This window comes from Lithobates pipiens, unplaced genomic scaffold, assembly GCF_037356315.1.
Source record: "Lithobates pipiens isolate NorthernLeopardFrog02 unplaced genomic scaffold, aLitPip1_a1.2 Scaffold_37, whole genome shotgun sequence".
Taxonomy (NCBI): Eukaryota; Metazoa; Chordata; class Amphibia; order Anura; family Ranidae; genus Lithobates; species Lithobates pipiens.
Window position 1 is genome coordinate 4,887,327 of NW_027507825.1, and position 25,727 is coordinate 4,913,053.

At 48.2% G+C, this 25,727-nt stretch overlaps 2 protein-coding genes across 6 annotated transcripts in view; both read left to right on the forward strand.

Moving 5' to 3' along the window:
* The window catches only part of LOC143956606 (NACHT, LRR and PYD domains-containing protein 12-like), a 198,475-nt gene that overhangs the window by 109,867 nt on the left and 62,881 nt on the right, over nucleotides 1–25,727 (forward strand). The window lies entirely within an intron of this gene.
* Nucleotides 7,715–25,727, forward strand: part of LOC143956493 (NACHT, LRR and PYD domains-containing protein 12-like) — a 79,789-nt gene continuing 61,776 nt past the window's right edge. For 2 of the 5 annotated variants that reach the window (XM_077466675.1, XM_077466680.1), the window contains exons 1-2: nucleotides 18,379–18,536; nucleotides 23,102–23,249. The gene's annotated coding sequence lies outside the window, so the exon portion shown is untranslated. Of the gene's footprint in view, nucleotides 7,943–18,378; nucleotides 18,548–23,101; nucleotides 23,250–25,727 lie in introns of those variants that run through there. The other 3 variants (XM_077466676.1, XM_077466677.1, XM_077466678.1) reach the window with 3 other exon arrangements.

The following is a 25,727-nucleotide window of genomic DNA, read 5'->3' on the forward strand; positions in this document are numbered from 1 at the left end:
AAGAAAGAAGGTCTGTGTGCTTGATTAAAAAAAGCCGTCCCTCCTGCCCACCCCTTGTCCCGGCCCTGCTCGCAGAGGTGGTCTGTGTGTGTGTGTATATCAACAAAGAATGGTGTATCAATGCTGTGGTGGTAACAAAACACTGCTCATCGCTGGTAGAGTTTATGTTTGTGAAGTGTCGACCATTCTATCAGCTGAGGGAGTTCACAGCCATTGTTATTGTCACGGTTTACATCCCCCCATGTCTAAACGCTAAGGACGCGCTTTGCGAACTTTACAGCTCTATCAGCGAACATCAAAACAAGCAACCCTGACGGCTTTTTTCATTATTGCTGGTGACTTCAACCATGCAAACTTATGCCGCGTACACATGATCGAATTGTCTGGCGTACCAAGTCCGCCGAAACGCATTTCACCGGACAATCCGATCGTGTGTGGGCTTCAGCGGACTTGGGTTTCAGCAGACAATACGTTCGTCAGTATGCTAGTCCGGTGGACTAAGAATGACGCATGCTCAGAAGCAAATTACGAGAAGGAAGCTATTGGCTACTGGCTATTGAACTTCCTTTTTCTAGTCCCGTCGTACGTGCTGTACATCATCACGCTAGCAAACGCCGGACTTTCTGTGTTTCCATGTGTGGCCAAGTCCGTTCGGTAGAAAGTCCGCCGGACTATCCGCTGGATTGTTTGCCGGACTAAGTACGCCAGACAATTCGATCACGTGTACGCGGCATTAAAGACAGTTTTGCCGAAGTTCTACCTACATCTGAATTTTGCAACAAGAAGAAACAACATACTGGACTTTGTTTATACATCAGAGAAAAATGCATAAAAGGCTGGCTGAACCCCGCCGCCACCTTGGCTATTCAGATAACATCTCTGTTATTCTAATTCCAGCATACAAACCGTTGCTTACACCTGCAAAATCGGTTCAACAATAAATCACATGACCAGACAATTTCTACCCCAGTACTGCTGGACTGCTTTCAGAACACAGATTGGAACGTGTTGAAAGCGGTAGTATATATTATTATTATTATAATAAGGCTTAGCCGTAGGTAAAAAGAATATCTCCTAAACCTGTACGGTTTAGGAGATATTCCCCTCGCAATGAGCCACTGACTTCAGTGGCGCATGCGCTCCGGGGATTCTCGGCTGAAAGTCCGGCAGACGCCGGACCTTGCCGGAAATAAGTCTCCCGCGCGCTTGCACGGGAGTGACGACATCGCGGCTCCTGTGATGTGAGTGGCCGGAGCCACAATGTCGTCACTCCCATGCATGTGTGCAGGAGACTTCTTTCCGAATACCCGGAAGACACGTCGAGGGAAAATGTCGGCTCCCTCGGCGTGGACCGAGTGAGATGCCGGCGCCTTGTTCTAAGGTAAGTATTTCATAATGTGCATACTAGCTCATTATGCCTTTTCCCTAACAGGTGTAGGAAAAAAAAAAGTCAACAATTTTTTCCCACTGTTCCTGCACCTGGAAGAGAGTTAGGAAAAATGCTCCCTGCAGAGCTCTGAGGACGCTCATGGTCACTCTGCATCCTCCCATACACTGCCCTCCTCCATTCATGCTGTACAGTCCTCCTATACTGCCCTCCACTATCCCCCCTCATATCATATTGTCCTCCACTGCCCCCTCCCATTATACTGCCCTCCACTACCACCCCTCCTTTTATACTGCCCTCCACTACCACCCCTCCCATTATACTGCCCTCCATAACCACCCTCCCATTATACTGCCCTCCACTACCACCCTTGCCATCATACTGCCCTCCACTACCACCCCTCCCATTATACTGCCCTCCACTGCCCACCCCTCCCATCATACTGTGATGTAAAAAAACAGGCAAAGATAAATCATTTCATAACTTTTTCCACCTTTAATATGACCTATAAACTGTACAACTCAATTGAAAAATAAACTGAAATCTTTTAGGGGGTAAAAACAAAAAACTAAAATAACGTGGTTGCATAAGTGTGCACACCCTCTTATAACTGGGGGTGTAGCCGTGTTCAGATTTAACCAATCACATTCATACTCATGTTAACCAGTTCCCGACCAGCGCACGCCGATGTACGTCGGCAGAATGGCACGGGCAGGCAAATGGGCGTACCTGTACGTCCCTTTAAATTTGCCGCCCTGCCATCAGGAGCGCACCGGCGGTGGTGCGCTCCCGCGCTGGTCGGGACCCCCATGAGTCCAGTCGCGGAATCCATGGACTCGATCGCCGCGGGCATACCCACGATCGTCTCACGGAGCGGCCGAATGAAGAAATGCCGTTGTAAACAGCATTTCTCCATTCTACCTAGCAACTAGTGACACTGATCTCTGCTCCATGTGATTGGAGCAGAGATCAGTGTTCACTAAATGAAAGCCCAATCCCCCCACAGTTAGTAACACACCCCTAGGAACACTTAACCCCTACACTGCCACCCACTGGTTAACCCCTTCACTGCCAGTGTCATTTACACAGGAATCACTGCATTTATATAGCAGTGATTGCGGTATAAATGACAATGGTCCCAAAAATGTGTCAAAAATTTCCGATGTGTCCGCTATTATGTCGCAGTCACAATAAAAATCGCTGATTGCCGACATTACTAATAAAAAAAAAAAATATTAATAAAAATGCCATAAAACTATCCCCTATTTTGTAAATGCTATAACTTTTGCGCAAACCAATCAATAATCGCTTATTGCGATTTTTTTTTACCAAAAATATGTAGAAGAATATGTATCGGCCTAAACTGAGGGAAAAAAAATGTTTTTTTCTATATTTTTGGATGATATTTATTATAACATAAAGTAAAAAATAATGCGTTTTTTTCAAAACTGTCGCTCTATTTTTGTTTATAGCCCGCAGGGGTGATCAAATACCACCAAAAGAAATCTCTATTTGTGGGAAAAAAAGGACGTCAATTTTGTTTGGGAGGCACGTCGCACGACCGCGCAATTGTCAGTTAAAGCGACGCAGTGCCGAATCGCAAAAAGTGGTCTGGTCTTTGACCAGCAAAATGGTCTGGTCTGTAAGTGGTTAAATAGTCACTAAACGGCGGCCATTATTTAAAGTGCCTCTGATTAACCCCAAATAAAGTTTAGCTGTTCTAGTAGGTCTTTCCTGACGTTTTCTTAATCGCATCCTACAGCAAAGGCCATGGTCTGCAGAGAGCTTCCAAATCATCAGAGGGATCTCATTGTTAGAAGATATCAGTCAGGAGAAGGGTACAAAAGAATTTCCAAGGCATTAGATATACCATGGAACACAGTGAGGACAGCCATCATCAAGTGGAGAAAATATGGCACAACAGAGACATTACCAAGAACTGCACGTCCCTCCAAAATTGATGAAAAAGCGGAGAAGAAAACTGGTCAGAGAAGCTGCCTGTCTTGGTTATGCAATAGAGTTTGTCTGCTTACCTGTTTCCATGTGTTCAGCTCTAGAGACCAGCCGACCCTCACCTGACTGCTTTTGAAATCCATCCTCTGGCATGGCTCCACCCTAGCTCCTATCAGAGAACTTTATATTAACCTGTGCACTGCAGGCCAGCCTTGCTGATCAACCTTTGTGTGTTTAGCTTCCTGTTACCTGCCGTGTGCTCTTCTGTTGTGCCGTTACTGACTTTGGCGTGTCTTTGACTATCCCTGCTTGCCTGTTCCTGACCTTTTGGCATGTCCCTGACTATTCCTGTCTGCTTGTGGCCCTGACCTTGGCTTTGTCCCTCACATCCCTATTCTCCTGTTGCCTACTGTGGGTGTGAGCTGGGGGACCCTGGGGGTCGCGACCTGGAGCCAGTTGCAGCCAAGTCCATCCTCACCACTAGAGGCGCTGGTGAACACCTGCTGGCTCTTAGACTCCACGCCCCAGGGAATTTTACACTCTATCCCTGGTGGGATCTGTCTTGGTGTTCTGGTGGCCCTGCCTTCCTTATCACCTTGACCCCTCATCCGCAGCAGTCAGCCGTAGGGTCCACAACCTTGCGGGTGACCTGGCACTGCCAAGAGGCCTACAGCAACATTAAAGGAGCTGCAGGAATATCTGACAAGTACTGGCTGCGTGGTACATGCGGGCCCGGACTGGGATAAAAAATAGGCCGAGCATTTTAGATTGAGCAGCCAACCTTTCCGGGGGGGGGGGGGGGGGGGGTTCGGTAGACATTAGCAGGGGTGGCTGGTGTTGGTCCTCCACACTGTAATGTGCAGGGACACTGTGATATAAAGGGAACTGCACTAAAAAGGGGCACTGCAATGATTACAGTGCCCTTTTACGGGGCAGTCCCCTTTATATTATAGTGTCCCAGTCCTATTGTGGCCATGCCAGTACTGTCTGTCTCCTATTGTGTTCATGGCCCAGTGACACTGACCTGCTCTCTGGCGCTGCGGGTACAGGGTGGCTCCCTCTGGCGCTGCGGGTACAGGGTGGCTCCCTCTGGCGCTGCGGGTACAGGGTGGCTCCCTCTGGCGCTGCGGATACAGGGTGGCTCCCTCTGGCGCTGCGGGTACAGGGTGGCTCTCTCTGGTGCTGCGGGTACAGGGTGGCTTTCTCTGGTGGTGCGGCGCAGCATCGCTCTCTCTGGTGGTGCGGTGCAGCGGCGCTCTCTCTGGTGGTGCGGTGCAGCGTCGCTCTCTATGGGGGTGCGGTGCAGCGTCGCTCTCTCTGGTGGTGCGGTGCAGCGTCGCTCTTTCTGGTGGTGCGGTGCAGCGTCGCTCTCTCTGGTGGTGCGGTGCAGCGTCGCTCTCTCTGGTGGTGCGGTGCAGAGTCGCTCTCTCTGGTGGTGCGGTGCAGCGTCGTCCTCTCTCTCTGGTTGTGCTGGGGCTATTAGTTCCCCCAGCACAGTCCTCTGTTTCATTTGCCATGTCTCCTGTAGTAGCTGCTACAAGCACTCCTCAGCTTGTTTCTGGGTTTTCTCTTTCACCCCAGCAGAGTGCATGCTGGGGAATGTAGTCTGCTCCCTGCTGAGACCAATGGTGCCATGTATCTCTGGGACTACATTTCCCATGATGCCCCTCTAGTTTCTTCTGATTGGCTCTCTGTGTTGGCCAATGGGGAGGGAAAACGACCATACAGGAACACCTTCTTTTCCCCTGCTGCCGACGTGAGAAGGGGAGGGGGAGCGAGAGGGGGAATAGTGACCACAGCCTGAAGCTTTCCCCACCGTGCAGATGCCCATGGCTGGAGGAGGAGAGCGGAACTGTCAGCGCGGCGCTGAGGCTGAGCTGTGTGTGAGAGAGACACACAGCTCAGCCCATGCAGCCGCCAGTTCCGCATGACACAGGCACGGCTGTATGGCGGTAAGCGAGTGGTGGCCGTGGCCTGTGTTACCCACGATCAGGCCGCGGCCGCTGCTTACCTGCCGCCGTGCCGCCTGATCAGCAACAGGCCACGGGGGGCCCTGGCCCACCGGGCAAATGCCCGGTCTGCCCTATGGCCAATCCGGGCCTGGGTACATGTGACAACAATCCTGTATTCTTCATACGTCTGGGCTATGGGGTAGAGTGGCAAGACAGAAGCCTTTTCTTACTGTAGCACTTACCCCCGAAGGAGCGGCTGAATTTTTCTGGGCTTACCGATTACCTCCTCCAGCTCGTACTCGTTTTCCTTGTCTAGGGGTTCCCAGGGTTGATGACCCAGTAACTGTAGAGACCAACACTTGAATTCTGTGTTAGGATTTTTATTTTGCATAAAACAGTTGAACAAACTCAGTCTCTAAGTTGGGAATAGAGGGTATGAGGATAAAGTTTAGCTCAAGTGCTTGGGACTGCTGACTTCAAATAAAGTCTCTCTCTCTGTACACAATCCAGGGAACAGGCACTTGCAACTGGACTCTTTAACTGTTGGATAAATCCTTGAGTTTGGATTTAGCAGCCAACAGGTAATTCTAGCTTTGCAAAGTCTCTCACAAAGACTTGGTTGAAGAACTTAGTTGTAACCAGAAGGATAGAAGTAGGAACTTTTCTTACTGTACCAGAATCTTTCAGCCGGTCCGGCGATACCGTAAGAAATGTGGATTCAATCAATGTCCATGGCAGCTCAGCTTCCAGGCTCCTACTGAGCAGCCAGCCTTGTGCGTGTCTCTCTTACTGAAGAGTCCTCCCCTGGTTGCATGTAGAGTTGCTGGGTCTCTCCATACCCGAGACGGCACCGGAACACCTTAGAATCCTCCTTCCAGTTATTGCAACTCGGACTAGCCAGTTCTGAAGCATGGAAATGGATGGATCCGCACCCCAGGCCATGAGGGCCCCTGGGGGGCCGATCAGGAGGACCAGGACCACGGAGTCAGCAACAACTTCTGGACCGGAACCCAGAACCATGTGACTTCAGCACCTTAAGTACCCTCTCCCGGAATACACAGCGAGACAAACTCCCACTGATTGGCTCAGAGTGAGAGGTCGGTACCTAATGCGTCCAACCAGACTGCGTTCTAAGGCCTTTCACAGGTGTGAACCCCACCTATGATAGTGAGTATGGGGTACCCCTACCCATTCACATGTGAATTTTTTTTTAAATAAAACACAACACACAAGGGTTAAAAATAATTTATTGCACAGCTCGGGCATCATCCCGGTATACCTCCCGGAAGCCGAGTACTCACATCTGTGTACGCTCGGCGGGAAGGGGTTTTAAAGGGGGCTCCCGGATTCTGATAAGCCCCCCGCCCACAGACCCCGACAACCAACGGCCAGGGTTGTCGAGAAAAGACCCTTGTCCTCATCAACATGGGGACAAGGTGCTTTGGGGTGGGGGGGCGCACGGCCCCCCCTTTCCCAAAGCACTCTCCCATGTTGAGGGCACGCGGCCTGGTACGGCTCAGGAGGGGGGGCGCTCACTCGTCCCCACCCCCTTTCCTGACCGGCCGGGTAACGTGCTCAGATAAGGGTCTGATATGGACCTGGGGGGGGCCCTCACGCTGTTTTTTCGGTGTAGGGCTTCCCCTTTAAGTCCATACCAGGTGACGCGGGTCAGCGCCGTGTCAATCTCGCCGCCGAAGGCAGCGACATTGATTTCCTTCGCTAGCCCCGGCTACCTGGAGCTGCGCTCAAAACGAACGGACTTTTTTCCGTGTGTGGGCAAGTCCGTTCATTTCAAAAGTACGGCGGACTAGCACACACACACGGATGTGACTCAAATTTTGAGTCAAAACTCCTTTCTAAGTCCGCCGGACTTTTGGGTAAAAAAAAGTCCGCCGGAGCCCACCCACGGGCGGATTGTCCAGTGGGCTCGTGTCCGCCGGACTTTTCCACCGGATTGTCTGATCGTGTGTACACGGCATAAGTATTAGTGATGGGGTGTGCACACTTATGCAACTATATCATTTTATTTTATTTTTATTTTTTACTTCCCTCCACTTAAAAGATTTCAGTTTGTTGTTCTCCTGAGTTGTACAGCTAATAGGTCACACTACAGGTGGAAAAGGTTCTGAAATGATTTGTCTTTGTCTCATTTCTTTACATTGCAGAAGCCTGACATTTTACCACCCGGGGTGTGTAGGCCTCTGTATATGGGGATGAGCATCAGATACTCTGAGTGTTATTTTTTTTTCTCTTTAGTCATCAAAAGTATTAATAGGTAACAAACACATCTAAACAAAAAAAAAAAAAATCATACATAAAAAAAAAATGCAGACCAAAATAGTGTAAGGCATAGTTACAAGGTGTGTCCCCTTGGTGAAGTATACACAGAAGTAGATAAAACACGTTGGTATTTGCTCCTACTGAAATCACATGAAAGCTGCAGCCCGGCAGAGTGTGTGACATTGAAGGGGAGCTGCACTGCACTGGAACTTGTGGAGCTCAGCAGATGACAGATAGACCACTGGATACTAATGAAATGTGGATGGGCCTAAGATGAGAAGCATTGGATGGATATATCTTCAATTGTGGTCACAAATAACTGCGATTGTGAGTTCCTTCAATTGAAATCCATTACCCGTCTGACAGCACGGTATAGTACCCATGGTGATATCATTATATTAAGGCAATTGTTGAATGTCAGACATGTTTCTATTGGCTGAGAAGGTACTGGAGAGGTGGGGCAGCTATAATCTCAGGATTTTTAGACCAAAAGGATGTCGGTAAGGGACATTTCAGAGACAGATGTTAAAAAAAAAAAACACAGATTTTTACATACTGTCCCTGGTTTTACTGAGGCTGGCAACCCTGATGGGGCCCCCTAGTGGCTCGGGGGCCCTCGGGCAGTTCCCGAGTAGCCAAATGGTCAGTCCGCCCCTGGCTTTACATGGAGGTCGGGTCTATCAGAGACTGATGTGGTGATGTTCACCTTCTGATAGTGAGCCGTCGGCCAAAAAACGGAACAGAATGTGGATGCAGTGAGGTCTGTTCTCAACTGTGACCAACGGCTCACTATCAGAATGATTGCAGAGGGAATGTGATTTAATAAATATTATCTTTATTTTTACGTTTTTTTATTGCCATATGTAGGTATTGTACAGTACATAATATACAGTTGGCATATTCTATCACATATAATAGACAGAACGTAGCATGGTTACAATTCATTACCAACTCCCCAAACTAAACATTACTCGTACTAGACATGTGCAGAGTAAAATATTTCGTTTCGGAATTTCGTTTTCGTCCGAAAAATTAATTTATTTCTTTACTCCCGAAATTCGTTTTTATTTATTTCGTTTTTCGTTCAAAAATTGCATTCGTCCGAAAATCCACATGAATTATGGTCGAATCTGTCTTTGAAGGCTTATGGTGTCTGTCGAATGTATAAAGAAGATTCGACGGAGCTAGTATATAGCATACTTCATGTGAACTTTAAAACCCTATTAAAGTCTATGGGACTCCAACGTTCCAGATCTAAAGTGCTAATTTTAAAGGCTAATATGCAAGTTACTGTCCTAAAAAGTGTTTGGGGACCCGGGTCCTGCCCCAGGGGACATGTATCAATGCAAAAAAAAGTTTTAAAAACGGCCGTTTTTTCGGGAGCAGTGATTTTAATAATGATTAAAGTGAAATAATAAAAGTGTAATATTCCCTTAAATTTCGTACCTGGGGGGTGTCTATAGTATGCCTGTGAAGGGGCGCATGTTTCTGGTGCTTAGAACTGTTCCTGCACAAAGTGTCATTTATGCAGGAAAAAAAGTCCTTTAAAATCACTCGCAGTCTATTATGAATTGTCGGCTCCGTAATACAGAGAACACTCATTGAAAGTCATTGATAAAAAAAAAAAAGCGTGGGGGTCCCCCAAATTCAATTACCAGGCACTTCAGGTCTGGTATGGATATTAAGGGGAACCCTGCGTCAAATTAAAAAAAAAATTAACTTGGGGTTCCCCCTAAATATCCATACCAGACCCTTTATCCGAGCACGCAACCTGGCAGGCCGCAGGAAAAGAGGGGGGACGAGAGAGCGCCCCCCCTCCCTCCTGAACCGTACCAGGCCACATGCCCTCAACATTGGGAGGATGCTTTGGGGGTCTGTGACCCCTCAAAGCACCTTGTCCCCATGTTGATGTGGAGAAGGGCCTCATCCCCACAACCCTGGCCGGTGGTTGTGGGGGTCTGCGGGCGGGAGGCTTATCAGAATCTGGAAGCCCCCTTTAACAAGGGCACCCCCAGATCCCGCGCCCCCTGTTTGAAATGGTAAGGGGGTACAAAAGTACCTCTACCATTTCACAAAGAAAGTGTAAAAAATAGTTAAATAAGACAAACACACTTTTGAAAAATTCCTTTATTAAAAATAAAAAAAATAAAAAAAAGATTCCAGCGGTGGTAATCCACTCTTGCTATTTAGCGATGGATGATCATCTCTCCAGAGATGGCTGATCTGATCCAGCGCAGCGAATCCATCCATCTTCTGTCTTCACAGAGGAGACACTGCGGGGATCCCGGCGGCCTGACGTTTGTTATATGCGGAGGGCGGGGCCACCCGTCACCTGACCCCACCCCCTCTGACGCAAGGGGAAACCCGGGCTTCCCCAGTGAGGTATGGGTGAGCCTGCCCCCCTCTGATGTAACGGAAACCTGGAGACCTGGAGGCCTGCCAGGTCTCCAGTGCTGTTTCTGCTCAGAGGTTAGAGTTCCCAGCATGTTTAAGAGAGTTCGTGGGGGATCATGAGGGGATACTAATGTGCTGGTAATTTAAGAAATAGGGACGAGGGGGATAAAAAGGTGAACAGGTTCCATGTATAGGCAATAGCAACATGATGATCTAGAGTCATGTGTATGGGTAAATAAGGAAATGTAGGGATCAGTATATATATATATATATATATATATATATATATATATATATATATATATACAGTGGTGTGAAAAAGTGTTTGCCCCCTTCCTCATTTCCTGTTCCTTTGCATGTTTGTCACACTTAAGTGTTTCGGAACATCAAACCAATTTAAACAATAGTCAAGGACAACACAAGTAAACACAAAATGCAATTTGTAAATGAAAGTGTTTATTATTAAAGGTGAAAAAAAATCCAAACCATCATGGCCCTGTGTGAAAAAGTGATTGCCCCCTAAACCTAATAACTGGTTGGGCCACCCTTAGCAGCAACAACTGCAACCAAGCGTTTGCGATAACGTGCAATGAGGCTTTTACAGCGTCCTGGAGGAATTTTGGCCCACTCATCTTTGCAGAATTGTCCTAATTCAGTTACATTAGAGGGTTTTCGAGCATGAACGGCCTTTTTAAGGTCATACCACAACATCTCAATAGGATTCAGGTCAGGACTTTGGCTAGGCCACTCCAAAGTCTTCATTTTGTTTTTCTTCAGCCATTCGGTGGTGGACTTGCTGGTGTGTTTAGGATCATTGTCCTGCTGCAGAACCCAAGTTGGTTTCAGCTTGAGTACACAAACAGATGGTCGGACATTCTCCTTCAGGATCTCTTGGTAGACAGCAGAATTCATAGTTCCTTTTATCACGGCAAGTCTTCCAGGTCCTGAAGCAGCAAAACAGCCCCAGACCATCACACTACCACCACCATATTTTACTGTTGGTATAATGTTCTTTTTATGAAATGCAGTGTTCCTTCTACGCCAGATATACTTGGACACACACCTTCCAAAGAGTTCCACTTTTGTCTCATCGCTCCACAGAATGTTGTCCCAAAAGTCTTGGGGATCATCAAGATGTGTTGTGGAGAAATTGAGACGAGCTTTGATGTTCTTTTTGCTCAGCAGTGGTTTTCTCCTTGGAACTCTGCCATGCAGGCCATTTTTGCCCAGTCTTTTCCTGATGGTGGAGGCATGAACGCTGACCTTAACTGAGGCAAGTGAGGCCTGCAGTTCCTTGGACGTTGTTGTGGGGTCTTTTGTGACCTCTTGGATGAGTCGTCGCTGCACTCTTGGGGTAATTTTGGGCGGCCGGCCACTCCTGGGAAGGTTCACCACTGTTCCATGTCTTTGCCATTTGTGGATAATGGCTCTCACTGTGGTTCGCTGGATTCCCAAAGCTTTGGAAATGGCTTTATAACCCTTTCCAGACTGATAGATCTCAATTACTTTCTTTCTCAATTGTTCCTGAATTTCTTTGGGTCTCGGCATGATGTGTAGCTTTTAAGGATCTTCTGGTGGACCTTACTGTGTCAAACAGCTCCTATTTAAGTGATGCCTTGATTGTGAACAGGTGTGGCAATAATCAGGCCTGGGTGTGGCTAGAGAAATTGAACTCAGGTGTGGACAACCACAGTTATAGTATGTTTTAACAAGGGGGGCAATCACTTTTTCACACAGGGCCATGATGGCTTGGATTTTTTTTCACCTTTAATGATAAACACCTTCATTTACAAATTGCATTTTGTGTTTACTTGTGTTGTCCTTGACTATTGTTTAAATTGGTTTGATGTTCCGAAACACTTAAGTGTGACAAACATGCAAAGGAACAGGAAATGAGGAAGGGGGCAAACACTTTTTCACACCACTGTATATATATATATAAAAAAGATTCTGATAGGGGCACTGGGCATGATATTAGTAAATAATGAACTGTCTGTGGTGTACACATATATTGGTGAGAGTATGTGTAATGGCCTGAAAATAGTCAAAGATGTAGACTGCTAAAGAGAGAAATGATGTATGGCAGATATAAGATACCTTAAATGGTGAGAGGAGCCACAAATCCAAGGTGAGAGCCGCAAGCCTGGCTTGGCAGCATGGAGACAGGTCTCCTGAAAACCATCAGGTGGGGGGAGGGGAGGTTGGGGGGTTAAGGGGAGGGAAAGTGAAAGGCAAAGGAAAATTACAATTAATGTAAAAAATGTGTGTCCCGGACAATATACTTACAGGCACCGAACCAAAAACACCCATCACCCTAGTGGCAAAGATCAACCAACCACCTAAAAATATTTATAAACGATATCAAGGTGATGTGGAAGAAAAATGGAGGATAATGGTTAGAATGGGGAGGAAAAAGAACCCGAGGTACTATAATAATTCACTATTTTACTACCTCAGGTTCCTTTTCCTCCCCATTCTAACCATTATCCATTAGAGTTCAAACCAATGGGCACTAGTCCATCCATACTCATACTTTTAGACCTCTTTGCTTCCTTTGACACAGTTGACCACCTGCTCCTCCTCAGCAAATTACACTCCCTTGGCCTCCGTGAATCTGCTTTATCCTGGTTGTCCTCCTACCTATCTCAGCGCACTTTTATTGTCACTTACAATTCCATCTCCTCCACTCCCCTTCCTCTTTCTGTTGGGGTACCCCAAGGCTCCATCCTTGGGCCCCTCCTATTCTTGATCTATACCTCTTCCCTGGGCCAGTTGATAACCTCCCATGGCTTCCAATATCACCTCTATGCCGACGACACCCAGAACGATCTCTCCACTCCTCAACTCACCCCCTCAATCTTCTCACGGATCTCAAACTTACTAAATGACATATCGATATGGATGCCGACTTCACCTCCGCAACATCTCCAGAATTCGACCCTTCCTGACTAATGACACCACAAAGCAACTAGTTCACTCCTCGATTATTTCCCGCCTTGACTACTGCAAATCTCTCCTTAATGGCCGACCCTTAAGCAGGCAAAGAAAAGACACAGGAGGAGATGGAAGCGTTCTGCTCACCCCAAAGGTACAAAAAAGGGAGAAGGGTTCCCCCAAGGTGGGGTTTTTAGGCAGCCAAGTGAAAAGATTGAGTCAATATTGTAAAGATATTATAGGTACACATGTCAAAATTATTTACGCACAGTGAAAGAAGAATAAATACCATACAGTGCAGATCTGTGGTATAGTTACCCAATAGTGTATATCCAACAAAGAAGAGGCTTCCTACATGGAGGTCCTTTAAAAACTTTTACTCCAGTACTCCACAGCCACAACAATCAAACCAGGCCATCGATATAGCTTACGAGAAGTCACACTGAAAATGACCCCCCAACAGACGGTAGTCAAGCGGGGGGTGGGTCACACCTGTGGCAAAAATCTAGGATAAATGAGACAACATGCCCACAATGTGCATGTACAGCCAAACAAAAATTGTAACAACACCCAGTCAGTATATATATATATATATATATATTATACATATATATATATATATATATATATTATACATATATAGACCTCTGGTCATTCTATATATATATATATATATATATATATATATATATATATATGTAGCACCCTGCTCCTAATGACCAGACGCTATTGTTTGTAAATTTAAGTTGTCTCGGGCTAATTATGTCAAAGTTCTGGTTTGTGTACCAGTTTAGTTGGGTTGTGCTGGTTTCCACTTGACCGTGGGTGTCGCTGTCACCACCGGTAAGTGTTGAAAATGGAACATGCTGAATGCATTGAGTACCCCTTTTACTCAGAAACAGCCCGGTGGGAGTGGTTCACCCACTGTGCATTCTGGTTGGGGGTACTTAAGGTACAGGCGCCATATTTTTGGGGTTCGTTATCTCGACCTCATGGCCTGAGGTGTGTGCTGCCTGTCTCTATGTCTCAGGGCCGGCTGGCCCAAGGCGTTGCAACTGAAAGGGTGGGCCCAAAAGTCTTGGGGCCTACCGATCCAGGGGTGTTCCTGTGCTGTCTTGCCTGCGGGGAGAGGCCAAGCGACTGGAGGATCCAGGGGAGGACTTTTTCAGGAGAGGACCGAGCAACAGGGCTGGGTTCTCTGGAAGAGGCAACATTTCCAGAATACGCACCTTTTTATCTAATGACACCACCAAACTTCTTATTCACTCCTTGGTCATCTCTCGCCTCCACTACTGCAACTCCCTCCTCATTGGATTACCTTTACATAGACCATCCCCCCCTTCAGTTCATAATGAATGCTGCTGCCAGACTCATTCACCTTACCAACCATACAGTGTCCTCCACCCCTCTCTGCCAATCCCTCCACTGGTCTCCATTCCATGTCCTCCACCCCTCTCTGCCAATCCCTCCACTGGCTTCCATTCAGTGTCCTCCACCCCTCTCTGCCAATCCCTCCACTGGCTTCCATTCAGTGTCCTCCACCCCTCTCTGCCAGTCACTCCACTGGCTTCCACTCACCCAACGAATAAAATTCAAAGTACTAACAATAATTTAAAAAGCCATCCATAACTCTGCCCCCTGCTACATCACTAACCTAGTCCCAAAATACCAACCAACGCGCTCTCTTCGGTCATCCCAAGACCTCATGCTCTCTAGCTCCTTTATCACCTCCTCCCATGCTCGCCTACAGGATTTCTCCAGAGCTTCTCCCTTCCTTTGGAACTCCCTACCCCAATCTGTCCGACTGTCCCCTAATCTATCTATCTTTATGCGATCCCTGAAAACCCTTCTCTTCAAAGAAATGGCCAAAAAATAATGAAGTGTAGCCTCCATATAATAACTATTCATATAGAAAGTACCACCATCCAGTAATAATTCAAGGGGAAAGGAGGTAGATTGAAAATTGTGAAGGTAGGGGAGATGTGATAAAGAGCTCCCTATACCAATTCCAAATTCAATCATACCAAAAGCATGGACTATACCGGTACATATATATATATATATATATATATATATATATATATATATACATATATATATCGCAAAATAAGCAAAATCAAAAGGAATATACAATTAAATTTACAAAAAAGAAGGGATTGTAGGGGAATTTGTTACTTAATTCGTAACAAATTCCCCTACAATCCCTTCTTTTTTGTAAATTTAATTGTATATTCCTTTTGATTTTGCTTATTTTGCAATATATATCTATATGACTGTATAAGTATATGAATAGGTATGAATTCTCTAATGTATATTTTAATTCTTAAGCCGCGTACACACGGGCGGACTGTCTGGCCTACTTAGTCCGCCGAAACACATTTCAGCGGACAGTCCGCTCGTGTGTGGGCTTCAGCGGACTTTTTCAGCGTGCAGTCTGGCGGACTAAGTATTTTGGAATGTTGGAAATACTGTCCGCTGGACTCGCATTTCGGCGGACAATCCGCCCGTGTGTATGCCAGTCCGCCGTACTTTTGAAATGAGCGGACTTTTCCCGCCCGGAGAAAAGTCCGCTCATTTCGAGCGGGTATCCAGGTAGGCGGGGCCCGCGACGGAGACGTCGCTGGCCCCACCGCCTGGTATGGACTTAAAGGGGAATCCCAACGCCGGAAAAAATCGGCGTGGGGGTCCCCCCCAAGTCCACAACAGACCCTTGTCTGAGCACGCTACCCGGCCGGCCAGGAAAGGGGGCGAGCGAGCGCCCCCCCCCCTCCTGAGCCGTACCAGGCCGCGTGCCCTCAACATGGGGGGTGCCTTGGGGAAGGGGGGGCCGCGCGGCCCCCCCACCCCAAAGCACCTTGTCCCCATGTTGATGAGGACAAGGGCCTCTTCCCGACAACCCTGGCCGTTGGTTGTCGGGGTCTGCGGGCAGGGGGCTTATCGGAATCCGGGAGCCCCCTTTAATAAGGGGGCCCCCGGATACTGGCCCCCCACCCTATGTGAATGAGTATGGGGTACCCCTACCCATTCACCTGTGAAAAAAAGTACAAAAAAAACACAACACAGGGTTAAAATATTTTATTGCACAGCTCCGGGGGTCTTCCGTCTTCGGGGGTCTTCTCGCCGGACTCCTCCGCTATCTTCTTGTAGCTCTTTTGCTAGCGGAGGAGTCCGGCTTTCTTCTTCGCCGCCGGCCTCTTCTCCCGACTTCGGGGGTTTTGTCCCCCTCTTCAGTTCTTCTGCCGGGCCACCGCGCCTTCTTATAGCTCTTTTACAGGCGGTGGCCCGGTCTTCTGTCGCCGCCGTCGCCGCCGCCTTCCGTTCTTCTTCTTCTTCTTCTCCAGGAGATGTTGCCTCGACGATCTCTCCGGCCGGAATGCCAGGGACGCGCTCCGCTGCCACTTATATAGGGACAATGGGGCGGTGTCACATGGCTTTATGTCACATGGGTTGGTCACATGGGTTGATGTCACATGGGGACTATGACATCGTAAGGGGGCGGGGTCACCATGTGACCAACCCATGTGACATAAAGCCATGTGACACCGCCCCATTGTCCCTATATAAGTGGCAGCGGAGCGCGTCCCTGGCATTCCGGCCGGAGAGAGCGTCGAGGCAACATCTCCTGGAGAAGAAGAAGAAGAAGAAGAAGAACGGAAGGTGGCGGCGACGGTGGCGACAGAAGACCGGGCCACCGCCTGTAAAAGAGCTATAAGAAGGCGCGGTGGCCCGGCAGAAGAACCGAAGAAGTCGGGAGAAGAGGCCGGCGGCGAGGAAGAAAGCCGGACTCCTCCACTAGCAAAAGAGCTACAAGAAGATAGCGGAGGAATCCGGCGAGAAGACCCCCGAAGACGGAAGACCCCCGGAGCTGTGCAATAAAATATTTTAACCCTGTGTTGTGTTTTTTTTGTACTTTTATTCACAGGTGAATGGGTAGGGGTACATTGTACCCCATACTCATTCACATAGGGTGGGGGGCCGGTATCCGGGGGCCCCCTTATTAAAGGGGGCTCCCGGATTCCGATAAGCCCCCCGCCTGCAGACCCCGACAACCAACGGCCAGGGTTGTCGGGAAGAGGCCCTTGTCCTCATCAACATGGGGACAAGGTGCTTTGGGGTGGGGGGGGCCGCACGGCCCCCCCCTTCCCCAAGGCACCCCCATGTTGAGGGCACGCGGCCTGGTACGGCTCAGGAGGGGGGGCGCTCGCTCGCCCCCCTTTCCTGGCCGGCCGGGTAGCATGCTCGGACAAGGGTCTGTTGTGGACTTGGGGGGTACCCCCACGCCGATTTTTTTCGGCGTTGGGGTTCCCCTTTAAGTCCATACCAGGCGGCGGGGTCAGCGACGTCTCCTTCGCGGGCCCCGCCTACCTGGAGACGCGCTCGAAATGAGCGGACTTTCCTCCGCGTGTGTGGGCGAGTCCGTTCATTTCAAAAGTAGGGCGGATAGTATGGCGGACTTAGTCCGCCGTATTAGTCCGCTGAAAAAGTGCCGTGTGTGGGCAAGTCCGTTCATTCGAAAGTATGACGGACTGTCCGTCGGATTGTCTGACGGACTAAGTTGGCCAGACAGTCCGCCACGTGTGTACGCGGCTTTAGACTACCTCCAGATGAAGCGGATAAAATTCAGCGAAACTAGTCGAGGAATCTCCAAAATGTACTCCTAGAACGGAACTCGATTATGAGTAACTGTACACAAGAAATCTGGGATACACTAGCTTTTTAAATATAATATGTTTCGCTGTATCAATATATTGTTTTTTGTTTGTGAAAAAATTCTTTCCTTGTATTAAAATTTGTATTATTTTATTATATATTTTCTGAGTTTTATGTATCGAATTAAGTACCGGTATAGTCCAACATGCTTTTGGTATGATTGAATTTGGAATTGGTATAGGGAGCTCTTTATCACATCTCCCCTACCTTCACAATTTTCAATCTACCCCCTTTCCCCTTCTCTTCAAAGAAGCCTATCCTGCTTTTAACTAACATTGTTTTACTTCCTCCATCAGCTCATCCCCCCACAGCTATTACCCTTTGTATCAATTTACGCCTTCCTTTTTAGATTGTAAGCTCTAACGAGCCAGGCCCTCTGATTCCACTTGTACCAAATTGTAATGTAGCTGTCCTGTCTGCCCTCATGTTGTAAAACGCTGAGCAAACTGTTGGCGCTATATAAAACCTGAATAATAATAATAATAAAGAGGCTGGAGACTCAGTTGGAGGACGCATCCCTGGTCACCTACCACACAGTAACGCCGGATTGGCTGAAAGAAACTGGTACTGTGTAACAACTCTTTAATTTCTCAACAAGTTGCTAGTTGTGCTTTCCTGTGGCAGAGGACTGCACAATGATTTCATTTAATTTGACAAAGTCTGCGGCAGAGACTTTTGTTTGAGCGTCTCATCGGCTGCTGAGAGAGGTCTAATCCGGTGGTTGGTGGATCAACCGGTGGAACCTGTTTTTCCTGAAGATCAAGGAAATGCCTCTAAATTACAAGTTACCTGAACTCCCCTTAATCCCCTATTGCAAAATGACATGCTTCTTTCACATAAATCTTTTGAAAAAGGACTACGTGTCGGAGCTAACATTCTTTAATCCACTTTACAACGGGACCCCCTAAGACGGACACAGTGAGCAGGTGAGGTAACGGTAAGCCCAATAAAAACCAGCAGCTCCTTCGGGGGTCAGGGGCAGGACACCCGTGGCCAATTATAGCTCAGGGGGTTTAGTGCACGCCCCACACTATATAAGGCCGCCCTTTAGAATGTAAGCTCTATGAGCCGGGCCCTCCTGTACCTTTTGTATTGTACTGTAAAGGTATTGTCCCCCCTATACATTGTAAACCGCTGCGTGAACTGTTGGCGCTATATAAATCGTGTATAATAATAATAATACAGTTCATACTTAGAAGGTGCCTCTTTCTTTATCCTTTTTCTGCAAAGTCTATGAAGGCCTGACGGGGTGGGATGCCAAGTGGCGCTCACTTTTAGGATCACATGCTTTCAGGGGTGAATTAATTAGAACATATAAAAGGTTGGCGCTAACTCTCATATGTTTGTAGCTGTGAATATTGTGTGTAACATATACCGTATATACTCGAGTATAAGCCGAGATTTTCAGCCTCTTTTTTGAGGCTGATAGTGCCACGCTCGGCTTATACTCGAGTCATCGCCGTCTGCCTGCCCGATCAGCGTATCGAGCAGACAGACGGCGGCCATTCTACTATTCAAAAGCCGCGCCTCCCTGTCTGTGATAGGCGGAACACTCAATTTCCCAGCAGTCAGTGTTCCGCCTATCACGGACATCCACTCATTCTCATACTATGGACGAGGATGAGAGGATGTCCGTGATAGGCGGAACACTGACTGCTGGGAAATTGAGTGTTCCGCCTATCACAGAGAGGGAGGCGCGGCTTTTGAACAGAGGAATGGCCGCCGTCTGCCAGGAGGAGAGCGTGGCACACAGAGAGGCTGCAGATTGGCACAGGTAGGCAGGGATGGACGGACAGCACAGCACAGCGACGGACGGGACACAGGGACACAGCGACGGACGGGACACAGCGACGGACAGGACACAGCGACGGATGGGACACAGCGACGGACGGGACACAGCGACGGACGGGACACAGGGACGGACGGGACACAGGGATGGACACAGGGACACAGGGATGGACACAGGGACACAGGGACGGACGGGACACAGGGACGGACGGGACACAGGAATGGACACAGGGATGGACACAGGGACACAGGGATGGACACAGGGATGGACACAGGGACGGACGGGACACAGGGATGGACACAGGGACACAGGGATGGACACAGGGACACAGGGACAGACGGGACACAGGGACGGACGGGACACAGGAATGGACACAGGGATGGACGGGACACAGGAATGTCTCATCCTCGGCTTATACACGAGTCAATAAGTTTCCCAGTTTTTTGGGGGTAAATTGGGGGCCTCGGCTTATACTCGGGTCGGCCTATACTCGAGTATATACGGTAACCACATAAATAGAAACAAACCATACAGTGAACAATCCTCATGTGGTGAAACAAACTCACCATAAACACCATATAGTGACAGGTACTCTTAACCGCTTCAGCCCCGGAAGATTTTACCCCCTTCCTGACCAGAGCACTTTTTACAATTTGGCACTGCGTCGCTTTAACTGAAAATTCTCCGGTCGACGTTTGGTGGTATTTGAAAAGAGTGACAATTTTGAAAAAAATAAAACAATATTTTTTTTTACTTTTTGCTATAATAAATATCCCCCAAATTAAAAAAAAAAAAAAATCTTCATCAGTTTAGGCCAATATATATCCTTCTACATATTTTTGGTAAAAAAAATAAAAATAAATAACAAGCGTATATTGATTGGTTTGCGCAAAAGTTATAGTGTCTACAAACTAAGGGAAAGATTTATGCCATTTTTATTTTTTTATTATTTACTAGTAATGGCAGTGATCTGCAATTTTTAGGGGAACTGCAACATTGCAGCGGACAGATCGGAGACTTTTGACTCTTTTTTTGGGACCATTGGCATTTATACAGCGATTAATGCTATAAATATGCACTGATTACTGTGTAAATGTCACTGGCAGTGAAGCGGTTAAAACTATTTGGTGATCAAGGGGTTAATTGTGTGTTCCTTCAGTGTGTTCTAACTGTGGCGGGATAGGATTGACTGGGGGAGGAGACATATCATTTTTCCTACTTAGTAGGAACAAACAATATGGCTCCTCTTCCCTGACAGCACAGGGATTGGTATGTTTACACACACCAATCCCTGTGCCTAGCGCTTGTGCACGCGATCATGCGTAGCCGGCATGCACCCTCTGATGGCCGCTAAAGGGAAGGATGTACCCATATGAGATTTCACCCAGGGGAGCCATTCTGCTGTAGTATATCTGCGTGAGCTGGTCGGGGAACCGGTTAATTGCCCAAGCCGTGCTCCACCTTCACTCGTGTGAGAAGATTGCAGACTCACCAGATGAAACAAGATTGCAGACTCACCAGATGAAACAAATGGAACACTTCATATGCTCAAGTCCTTTTGGAGGGTAATCTTTATATTCACAAGGCTATATGACTTGGTGTAAACAAAAATAATCACATAGCGCAATGTTTTATCAGAAAGTTTGCTCGTCTACAGTTTTCTTGTAGCCGTATATACCCTGGCTTGGTTCAGCAAGGTATATAAGGCTACAAGAAAAGTGAGACGAGCAAGCTTCCTGATGACGTGTTGATCATGAAATGCATTGAGGCTGTGCACTCTCTCTTCTCATTTTATAATACCTGAGAAGTGTGGTGGAATATTGATGCACAGCAATCAAGAAATTATAGAAGTTGATATATATATGAACTTTATTTATTATTTTTTATGGATATTTAACCGCTTGCCGACCGATGCCTGTATATATACATTGGCAGAATGGCATGGCTGGGCAAAGTAACGTACCCATATGTTACTTTGAATTTCCCGCCGCGCGTGCGCACGCGCCACTGGCAGCGCGCGTGCGTGCCTGCCGTGAGCTCCGTGACCGTGCAAATCGCTTACCCCGACTTGTTCATGCCCCGACTTAGTTGGGGTAGGCGGTACACTTTGGTGGGGGTGGTTCAGCCCGACCTCTTGACCGTTGACCTCTGGGGGACACGCCTGCTGACCTTTGACCCTATTCCAATCCCTGAGTCCTAACCTTGTTCTTCTAGGGGAAACCCTAACCCTAGCCCAAACCTCTAACCCCTAAACCCTAACCTGATACCCGCGATCGTGTCACGGAGCTGAAGAACAGGGAGATGCCGATGTAAACACAGCATCTCCGCATTCCGCCTAATGACAGGACACCGTTCTCTGCTCCCTCTCATCGGGAGCAGTGATCAGTGTCGTGTCACTGCTAGCCCATCCCCCAGACAGTTAGAAAAACACCCCCAGGACACACTTAACCCCTCCCCCGCCCCCCTAGTGGTGCCATTTTATAGCATTGATTGCTGCATAAATGACAATGGTCCCAAAAATGTGTCAAGAGTGTCTGATGTGTCCACTAAATGTCGCAGTCATGATAAAAATCGCTGATCGCACCCATTACTAGTAAAAAAAAAAAAATATTAATAAAAATGCCATAAGACTATACCCTATTTTTACCAGGCTCTTGCTAAGAAGCCAACCCATGCGTGGCCTTCTTCTGAAGACTCCTTCCCTGGATAGCTACGAAGCTGCTGGGCCTCTACACAACCGGAGACAGCACTGGACCACCTCCGAATCCCTTCCTTAGTTTCCTTGCCTCGGGCTAGCCAGCCCCGAGACATAAAGGTCGGGTGGATCCGCACCCCAGGCCATAGCCTTCCTTGGGGCTGGTCAGGAGGACCAGGACCATGGAGTCAGAACATACTTCTGGACTGGAACCCTGAACCACATGACATCCGCATCTTCTTAAGTACCCTCTCCCAGAAAGCACAGCAAGAGTGACACTCCCACTGGGTGGGCTCTGAGAGAAAGTAACCTTAAAACACCCAACCAGACTGTGTTTCCATGCCTGCCAGAAGAGACAGCGCCCCCCTATGGCCAGGCCGAACACCTTATAGTCCAGTCAGACTGATGCTGAGGTCAAAATTTGGAACAATTATACCCAAACCAAACTGCAGTTCAGGTGTAACATTCAATTTCAAAACATATAGCGCGTGCTCTTCAGGAGCCAGCGCTACATATGCAATTCCGACGCGCAAAAACTCACGCATGCTCAGATTCAACTACAAGATGGAAGCTATTGACTACTAGGTATTGAACTTCCTTTTTCTAGTCCCGTCGAACGTGTTGTACGTCACCGCGTTCTTGGCGGTCAGAATTTGGTGTGACCGTGTGTAGCCAAGACAGTTTGAGCGGGAATTCTGTCGGAATTCGGTCGGGAAAACCATCAGAGCTTTTTCCGACAAGAATTCCGATTGTGTGTACGCGGCATTTCACTGGCTGCATGCTTGATCATGTTTGTATTCTTGGATGTGCTTTTCACTTAGTTTTTTATGCACAGCATTTGCACTTTATTGTATTCATCTAGACCTGTCAGCGCTGTGGAATTTATAGCCTTTCCCCCCCCCAAAGTGTAAAGGTGGTCTTAGAGAATGACGGCATTGCTCTTTTCTTGGTGACAGATTGTTTCTCATAATTCTATACACATTTATTGAGATATATTATTATTGCAGGCTAATTAAAAGGGAAGATTCTGTCATACGTCTCGGGGGGATGCAATGAACTGATTTCTGCTCCAGGTGAACGATCACAAATAAAATATGGAACGGATAAAATCCGTCTTCAAGACTAAATCTGGTCCTCCTCTGAAGGCCTCTGCTGGTAAGTAGCAATTGTTACCTTGCATTTCTATCATCTTTATGGATAATTAAAGCTCTATAACCTAATTTATATATATATACAGAGGCGGCTCTAGGCTTTTTGAGGCCTTAGGTAAAACCTAGACATGAGGCCCCACTCATGCCCATAATGGAAAAAATAATTCAAGCGATAAAAAAATGAACTGTATAAATTACATATATTAAGAGCTTTAAAGTGCTGGTGTCAATGCTCTCGGTGCTGGTGTCAGTACTCTCGGTGCTGGTGTCAGTGCTCTCTATCTCACAGGCAATGTTAAATCGTTGCTGGTCTGAGCTTAATTCTGCAGCGGCATTGTTGTCAGCAGAGGCAGCTCTTCAATTAGGCTGTCGCGAGGCCCCTGTGAGTGCGAGGCCTTAGGCGACCGCCTTATTTGCCTAATTAGAGAGCCGCCTCTGTATATATATATATATATATATATTCTATTGTATTTTATGCTATAGTGAGGCTTAAAGTGGACTGGATGTCAGCCGGCATCTGCCAATCGTCAGTAAAACGCACAGAACGAAGCTCTGCCTACATAAACTAGGCAGATCTCAGTTCTCACGGAGGGATGGTGTGATAGACTCACCCGGGACAGGGGCTGTTGGAGGGGATTGAATGCTAGCCTCTTGCCTACTGACTCTGGGCCCTGACATTTGAGGGAGCTACAAGCATTTAGGAAGATATTCTGTTATGTAATGCAAAAGGACTTTATTAAGGAGGCCATGATGGTCTCTGCCAGCTTGGGACTCAGTGGACAGATATATGTGAAAGGAATGCTGACTAATGAGATCTGGAAAGCCCGGGTCTATCACCCAATAGTTTATTGTGCTCATTAACACACCTGTGTCTCCTAGCTATTGGGGGATGTGTTTCTACTTATGCATACCTCCCAACCATCCCAGATTCCCCCGTGAAAGTCCCGTTGTGGGTGGTCTGTCCCGTGTCTCGGGAACCTTCATTCCTGGACAATACAATGTCCCAGAAGTGCACCCTTGGCCGATCTGATGCCCCCTCACTGCCAGCTGTACTAGTTCTGGCCAAGAGACCCGCTTTATTTCACCCCCAGACACTGCCTAGCTCACTGCCAAAACAACTGGTTGCTAGACACGGCCCGCCTGGCGTCTAACAACCAGTGAGGTCACAAGGAGGAGGAAATCGGAGCCCCAGCATTCAGAGCGAGCCAGGGGAGGATTCCTCCTCCTCGCGCCTAAGCTGCGCCCCGGAAGGCTGTTCCTGTCACTAGAAGAAAGGTAGGAAAAAATGATCCCTGCGCTGCCCTTAGGACGCTCACAGTCACTCTGCTCCCTCCCATACACCGCCCCCCTCCAGTCATGCTGCACAGTCCCCCCATACTGCCCTCCACTACCCCCCATTATACTGCCCCCCTCCCATTATACTGCCCTCCACTGCCACCCCTCCCATCATACTGCCCTCCCTCCCAACATACTGCCCTCCACTACCATTCCTCCCATCATACTGCCTTCCACTAAAAACCCCTCCCATCATACTGCCCTTCACTACCACCCCTCCCATCATACTGCCCTCCGCTACCACCCCTCCCATCATACTGCCCTCCATTACCACCCCTCCCATCATACTGCCCTTCACTACCACCCCTCCCATCATACTGCCCTGCTTCCCATCATACTGCCCTCCATTACCACCCCTCCCATCATATTGCCCTCCACTACCACGCCTCCCATCATACTGCCCTTCCTCCCATTATACTGCCCTCCACTACCACCTCCTCCCATCAAACTGTCCTCCACTGCCACCCCCCCCTCCCATCATACTGGCCTCCACTACCACCCCACCCATCATACTGCCCTACACTACCACCTTTCCCATCATACTGCCCTCCACTGCCACCCCTCCCATCATACTGCCCTCCCTCCCATTATAGTACCCTCCACTAAACCCCCCCCATTATACTGCCCTCCACTACCACCCCTCCCATCATACTGCCCTTCCTCCCATCATACTACCCTCCACTACCACCCCTCCCATCATACTGCCCTCCACTAAAACCCCTCCCATCATACTGCCCTTCACCACCACCCCTCCCGTAATACTGCCCTCCACTACCACCCCTCCCATCATACTGCCCTCCACTACCACCCCTCCCATCATACTGCCCTCCATTACCACCCCTCCCATCAGGCTGCCCTCCATTACCACCCTTCCCACCATACTGCCCTCCACTACCATGGCTCCCATCATATCGCCCTCCCTCCCATTATACTGCCCTACACTACCACCCCCTTCCATCATACTGCCCTCCACTGCCACCCCTCCTCCCATCATACTGCCCTCCACTACCACCCTGCCATCATACTGCCCACCACTACCACCTCCTCCCATCATACTGCCCTCCACTGCCACCCCTCCCATCATACTGCCCTCCACTACCATCCCTCCCATCATACTGCCCTCCACTGACCCCTCCCATCATACTGC